Genomic DNA, 7,318 nt, shown 5'->3' with positions numbered 1-7,318 from the left:
AGAAATAATATGATTACAAAGTCACAAGTTCCAGAAATAACTTTAACGGAACTGTGTATTGTATCTTATCTCAAGTTCAGGTGATTCCTGTCGACCTGTGAGTCAGCCGTCAGGTGTAAAGACATGAAGCTCATGGCTTACTCAATGTTCGAAAATCAACAAACCCAGTGGGTGGAGCACAGGGCTCGAAAGAGACGCCACAATAGATGTTAGATAGCCTACTAACAATGAAAATTTCACCATACTTGCGTCAGAATCGGACTTGACGGTATTTCCGAGCGACGGCAAGAGGTGGCGGTAGTGTATTATGACATCACCGCATCGTATCAACACATGAAATATAGAGAAGTCCACGCTTGGGCGAAATACACAACGGCTTGCGAACTGATACTGGCAGCAACAGAATCTGAAAGGCAAGGTCAGTTACACAACGCACACTGCAACCTTCGTCATCTCGTTGTAAGTTATACTTTTGCTGTATTATTTTTCTTCATATTACATGAATCCTATAGATTCAAATCCTCTGTATCAACTTTCACAAATTAAAGGATTTTGACAGTAACTGGTGGCAAATAGAGGACATTTTCAAAATAACGGTGACTTTTAACAAACCGTTTGCTTTAAATTCAGTGGCTTTTTTAATTCAAACTATATAAATCATTAGAATTCAATCTTAGCAAGCAATATGTGGGCTTAACTCAATTATGAACAAAATGGTCTTTACGGAGTTTTGAATCTAGAAGAGGATTCATACGTGATCATATTTTAAGTATTTTCTCGTGTTCATCAACCTAGAAGTATATTACTGATTCAGATAAGTATATCTCCAGATTGTGAAAAGAGTGAAAATTATCGGTCTTACTAATAAACCGTGTATAGTTTTTATACTAGACTTATGCAGAGTTGGGACAGAAAACGTCACTAATAAACCGTGCATAAGCGATGGATGTATAAACAGCCTGTAATTATACATAGGAATTGCTTTGCAATAGTTATATACACGAAACTCCTTGTTTAAAGCGTTGTATATAGAGAAAAATAACCGCCCCTTTAACAGCTGTTCGTATCGATTGTCATTTTAATATGATGATGGTTGCCTTGTAACCACAGAAGAACAAACCAAAGAGCGCAGAATAATTAGAATCATATTGCTGTAGTTGTACCCTTTGATCAAAATACAGCGTAGTAATCGATCAGACCCAGTTATACTATCGATGCTTAGCGCTGAACACTATAATGCGCACTATCGAATGCAATAGAGAACTTCAGTTATTCTATTACCTTTCGTAATAATATACACAACGTATGTAGTGATTATTAGTAAGGAATTTACACACAACTTGTAAACGAGCTATTCATTGTGTAAGTATAAGATAATTAAACATCTACATAAGATTTTTTATTAATAAGACCGTATGTATGTATGCATGTATGTATGTACGTATGTATGTATGTATGTATATTTTCTTTAATTAAAGGAAATGACAATTACATCTCTGAAGTTTTCTTTGTAAATTTGTTATGTTATATGAACTTTTATATAGGCGTGTAGACTGTGTGCTTGAAAGAATTTATTGAACCTTCAAAAAGTGATTGCAATTATGTGTGTTATCATTCAGCCCCGGGTTCTTAGGCTCGAACCCATTATACCTATGGTAGGAATCTCGAAATATTTAGTTTCATCTTATGTTTCAAGTACTAGCGAAAAAAAAAATGCTAGCATTTAATAGGATCTAAAAGAACCTAATTTGAAGGTTGAGACGAAAACATCCAAGCTTAGTCAGGATTTATGATCCTGTTTCCTTTTTTCTGTTTCGTTTTCTATTTATTTCATTAGGCTTATTTATTAACAAGGAGAGTCGTTAATTGCAACAACAAAGTAGTCAAGATTGTCAGTCTTCTAGTACGCCGGTTTTTAAACTTCATAAGCTCCTTTCACACGATGTGCATTTATGTGCATTTTGTCCGACTCCTTTACACACTAACTTTGTACATTTGCTTTGTACAAGGTAAGAAATTATTCATTATTTTCATATATTTAAACTATTAATTTTTTTATTTACAAATTGATAAAAGGTCAAGTTTAGTTTAACTTTTGAAAAAAAAAAGCTTTGTTAATAATAATTGTTTCTCCGCAATGAAATTGTACTTTATTTTTAAATTCATCGTTGTTTTGTATTCTTCCCGCAAATAATATCGTATTTTATTTTTAAGTTAACCTCTGCTTTGTATTCTGGATCCTAGTGGTCAGCCGTAGATGTCGGCCAGATGTCCCAAATTGTGGAATTAGTAGTATAAACAATTTTTATGAGAATAAAATTAAGGTACATTTATTACTGGGATTTTAGAGTACTTTTATTATATTTTTCATAATGAAATAACATAACAAATTTAGTTTTGAAAACTCACTATTAGCTCTCGAATCCGCACTTCAAGAATCAATATTCTAGTGTATTTCAAATGAAGAAAAGGATCAGAATTTATTCCGAATTTGTGGTGAAAAGAACTCAATTAAGGTGTATATTATTTTAATGTACCGAAGTACATATGATATTTCCATGCAGATATTCTGCGTCATAATACGATGAAAGAGTAATGGAACGGAGAAAAATTCTCTCCGGCGCCGGGATTTGAACCCGGGTTTTCAGCTCTAAGTGCTGACGCTTTATCCACTAAGCCACACCGGATTCCACCCCGGCGTCGGAAGAATCGTCTCAGTTTTAAGTTCCAACTAGAGGGAACGCAGAATATCTGCATGGAAATATCATATGTACTTCGGTACATTAAAATAATATATATGATATGCGTAAATCACTTCGTGATTTAAGACGGCGCTTATTCCGTCGGATCCCGGCCAACTAGTCACTCATTACGAGTGCACCTCAGCACATGTGTGGACTTCGGTCCTAGGTTCATAGACATCTATGACGTAGTGCAGAGGGCGGCCACTAGAGGGAACCCAAGAGTTGGAACTTAAAACTGAGACGATTCTTCCGACGCCGGGGTGGAATCCGGTGTGGCTTAGTGGATAAAGCGTCAGCACGTAGAGCTGAAAACCCGGGTTCAAATCCCGCCGCCGGAGAGAATTTTTCTCCGTTGCATTACTCTTTCATCGTTAATTAAGGTGGTCAAACCGTCATTGTTGTACCTCTCTGAAAAGTTGTATAAGTAAATAATTATAATAAAAGAATGTTTCTACTCGTAGCATTAAAATTAATATCATTAATTTTCTATTTGCACCCTGCATTGACGACAAAAGTAAAATGATGATGATGATGGTGATAGCATGGAAATGTAATTAAGAATTAAAATTTACCGATAGCGTATTAATATCCTCGTTTTATGCACAATGATAAGATATACAAGTATTTCAACTGAAAGCGAAGAAAAAGTTGTGAGCGGATCATGATACATTCATTAAAGGAAAGAATAAATTAGAGTGAAAATATTCTCAAACAGGCGTTAGCTGCTTTTCATTGTTTGTGTGGAGAGAGGAGGAGGTAGGTTAACTTTAATTATAATGAGGATCACGTAAAAGACTAATTTTGCCGTCTCTTCAGTGTTGCCAACTAATACCAGATATCACCAAAGAGGGTAAAATCATAATGCCATGTACAATAATAATAATAATAATAATAATAATAATAATAATAATTATAATTATAATTATAATAATAATATACTATTAACAATAACGATGTCTCGCTTAATTACAACTCATTTTTATGTTGGGAGGTGTTTTCTAAGTGGTTCAATAATTTGTGAAAGAGTAGGCCTATATTTTCCTCCTGGACCTCTCGCACTTTGTGTTGGAAATTAGTAGATTAATATGATCTAATATTAAAATGTATTTTGTCTGACAGCATGAAATTCATTCACTGCTTTGACTAAATTTACGATTCACGAGACATAACCTAAATATGTATTTTCTTTGATCACGTGAAATGATTAGTACAAACTCCGAAAACCGAAAAGAACACTTACTTACGCCTAATAATTTTGTTATTCTAGTTATAATCTAGTTATAAATGCGTGTTATTATTCGGTTGAGAAGATTTTATCATCTAGTCTGCTGTCAAAAAATCTGAAAGTTAGAATTTATAAAACAGTTATATTACTGGTTGTTCTGTATGGTTGTGAAACTTGGACTCGCACTCTCAGAGAGGAACATAGGTTAAGGGTGTTTGAGAATAAGGTGCTTAGGAAAATATTTGGGGCTAAGAGGGATGAAGTTACAGGAGAATGGAGAAAGTTACACAACGCAGAACTGCACGCATTGTATTCTTCACCTGACATAATTAGGAACATTAAATCCAGACGTTTGAGATGGGCAGGGCATGTAGCACGTATGGGCGAATCCAGGAATGCATATGGAGTGTTAGTTGGGAGACCGGAGGGAAAAAGGCCTTTGGGGAGGCCGAGACGTAGATGGGAGGATAATATTAAAATGGATTTCAGGGAGGTGGGATATGATGATAGGGACTGGATTAATCTTGCACAGGATAGGGACCGATGGCGGGCTTATGTGAGGGCGGCAATGAACCTTCGGGTTCCTTAATAGCCATTTGTAAGTAAGTAAGTTATAATCTCCATGTGAATTTTCTATCGATCACCTAAGTGTATGTATCACATCATATGTTATGTTTATTTACACTATCTGACTATAATCTTAAGTAGTAACCACAACGCAATGCAATATATAAAATAACTATTATGTATTAATATTAATAGGCCTACTAGTATTAATTAATTATTAGTATGTTCGAATTTCACTACCTTCCAGTAATCGGCTCAGAAATCTAAAACAATTGAATTTTCAGAATTTGCACTGCCGACAACAGCTGTTTCTGCTGCCAACATAACAGTTAGAAAATCACTAGCAGTTGTAGTATTTGTCTGTATTAAAATTCGAAACGAAGTTGGCAAAAGAAAATTCAACCTTCAAACTATAAAATCACCATATCCACTAGCATATGTAGTAATGGGGGGGGGGGGGAATGGTTAGGTTTCACCCTTACGGTATTAAGTAAGCTGATCCGGACTATAAGAAATAGCCATAAGCATAAGGCTGCAGTGTAAGCCTTTGGGTCTGTCCTCCGTATAAGAGAGAGAGAGAGAGAGAGAGAGAGAGAGAGAGAGAGAGAAAGCAACGGCCAACGGATGTCTCCTACTGTCATGCAGACTAATGAGATGTTTACAACTGAAAACCTTTGTCATTATTTCATTTCTATATCGTCATTGAGAAGCACGAAATAACTGGTTTTCTTTGTTGTACTTAATTGACAGGTAAGTGTTTTCATTGCAATCTAAGAAGTACTAAAGATTGGTGTCAGTGATGTAAGGTGTCTGCAACCGAAATGATTTTTAGGCTTTGCTGGAAGTATGATGTGTTAATTTTTAATGTTGTGACGTATATAAAATTGTTTTTATTTCCCTATAAAATGCTTTAAAAAATCTGGTAGAAGATGTCGAACAATAACGCAATGCTTTAAATGAATTTGTATGTGAATGCGTGGTAAAAATAATTATAAATTTGTTAATATTTAAACTGCGAATACACGGAATCATTTCGCCATAAATTAATATAATTTTACAGGGATATAATTGGTCATTTACGAGTATTTTAAGATGTACGATATAACGTTTAGGTGCCTAGTTTTCTCCTTACTCACTATACATACTAAATTATGCGAAAAATCATTCTTAAATTTGCATACTATATAGTGCATTCGTCTAAAAACAAATTATGTTTAAAAATTGAAATTCTGTGTAGAAATTCACAACTTGTCTACTTCACAATTTGATTATCAACAGTAATCTCACTAGAGGTTTTGATTTATCTAGAGAAAATCAAAACTCGAGTGGGATTGAATTGACTATTACACGATTATAAGAAATTATATAAAGATTAGAAGTAACGAAGTTCTCCAATACAATAAAATATTAATTGACTTACGAAAATACAACTGTCTTCAAATGTATTATTATACCATCTCAACATTACAAATATTACGCTAGGTGCATGCTAGATGGCAGTAGTGAGTTATGATTACTAGCAAGTAGCATAGTAATTAATTTTCTTTAACAAAACCTATTTACATTTCAATTTATAAAATCATATTTTTGTAAAAGGCAAGGGTCCAAGAGACCTGGTATTTTTAATAAAAAAAGCAAGTAGCAATGCCTTTTTAATCTATATCACGATGGCAGTGTTACTAGTCAAGAAGGCGTTGTTTATTCAGTTTCATTTTTATTAAAACAGTTTCATTCCACTTCAATTATCCGAATCCCAGTAATCAACGTCACTTTACAGATGATTTTCAATAAATCTTAATATTAAACAACCTCTGATACGTGACTATCCATAATATCATATAGCAGAAGCTATAACATAACCCAAATAATATATACAAGTGTTAGAAAAGTTTTAATTAACGACGATGACATAAAAAATAAACATGAATAATTTTAAAAGGAATAATTATTGAATGTAAAATTTTCAAATTTGAATGTTTTAGTGGTTGGTGGTTCAGTTGATGTTATATTGGACGTGTGCGTAAAAGAAGTGAACTCGTTGATGTGCGTGGTGTATCCCTCAACTTATTCAGGATTTCCGAATGGTGCTCTTCATTTATTTGTAAATAGGATTTCAGGGAAGATGCATAGGTATGACCAGTGATTTTTATTAATTCCTGTTCTTGAATTCCAATGCGAATCATATTTTAAACTGCTGTGCATCGACTGGAGTCGTTTGTAATTTTTTTTTTTTTTGACGTCCAGACCAGCGCAGTTTGAAATGTTGACAAATAAAGAAACAAATGCTAGGGACGCGATAAAATTAAACAAATGCTAGGGACGCGATAAAATTGTGCGATAAGCAGCCATGATTGGTTGAAATACGTCCTTTCGTACCGTTTTATTGGTCAAAAGTAGTATGACGTAGTAAAAGTGTAATAGTCATTGTAATATCTGTTTACAGAAATTATGAAGTTTAATTAGAGTGGTTTTTGAATAATCAAATGAAAATGTTTCAACACAACTAATCACTGAAACGTTATTATTTATAATAGTGTATTTTGAAGATTATCTTCTTTATATAACACAACGAGTGTTGATGGTTTTTCGATAATTTAATTAAGCTTAACAAAATGTATGTTGTCATGATATTTTTCGAGACCGAAGGTCGAGAAAAAATTGTCTTATGACAACGTACATGAGTTTAGAAGCTCAATTAAATTATCACAGAGAAAATATCAAGCACTAGTTGTATTCAGTAAGATAATTACGATGAGAGAAGGGTGCCATTTTTATTGTAATT

At 33.8% G+C, this 7,318-nt stretch overlaps 1 protein-coding gene across 2 annotated transcripts in view; it reads left to right on the top strand.

Annotated features, from left to right (window-relative positions):
* The first annotated feature begins 264 nt into the window (after positions 1 to 264).
* Positions 265 to 7,318, top strand: part of LOC138695879 (cytochrome P450 9e2-like) — a 49,794-nt gene continuing 42,740 nt past the window's right edge. The window contains exon 1 of one of the 2 annotated variants that reach the window (XM_069820213.1): positions 265 to 418. The gene's annotated coding sequence lies outside the window, so the exon portion shown is untranslated. Of the gene's footprint in view, positions 460 to 7,318 lie in introns of both variants that reach the window. The other variant, XM_069820211.1, reaches the window with a different exon arrangement.

Source organism: Periplaneta americana, chromosome 3 (assembly GCF_040183065.1).
Source record: "Periplaneta americana isolate PAMFEO1 chromosome 3, P.americana_PAMFEO1_priV1, whole genome shotgun sequence".
NCBI lineage: Eukaryota > Metazoa > Arthropoda > Insecta > Blattodea > Blattidae > Periplaneta > Periplaneta americana.
The sequence above is the reverse complement of the archived record's forward strand: the minus strand, read 5'-3'. Positions and strand labels throughout refer to the sequence as shown.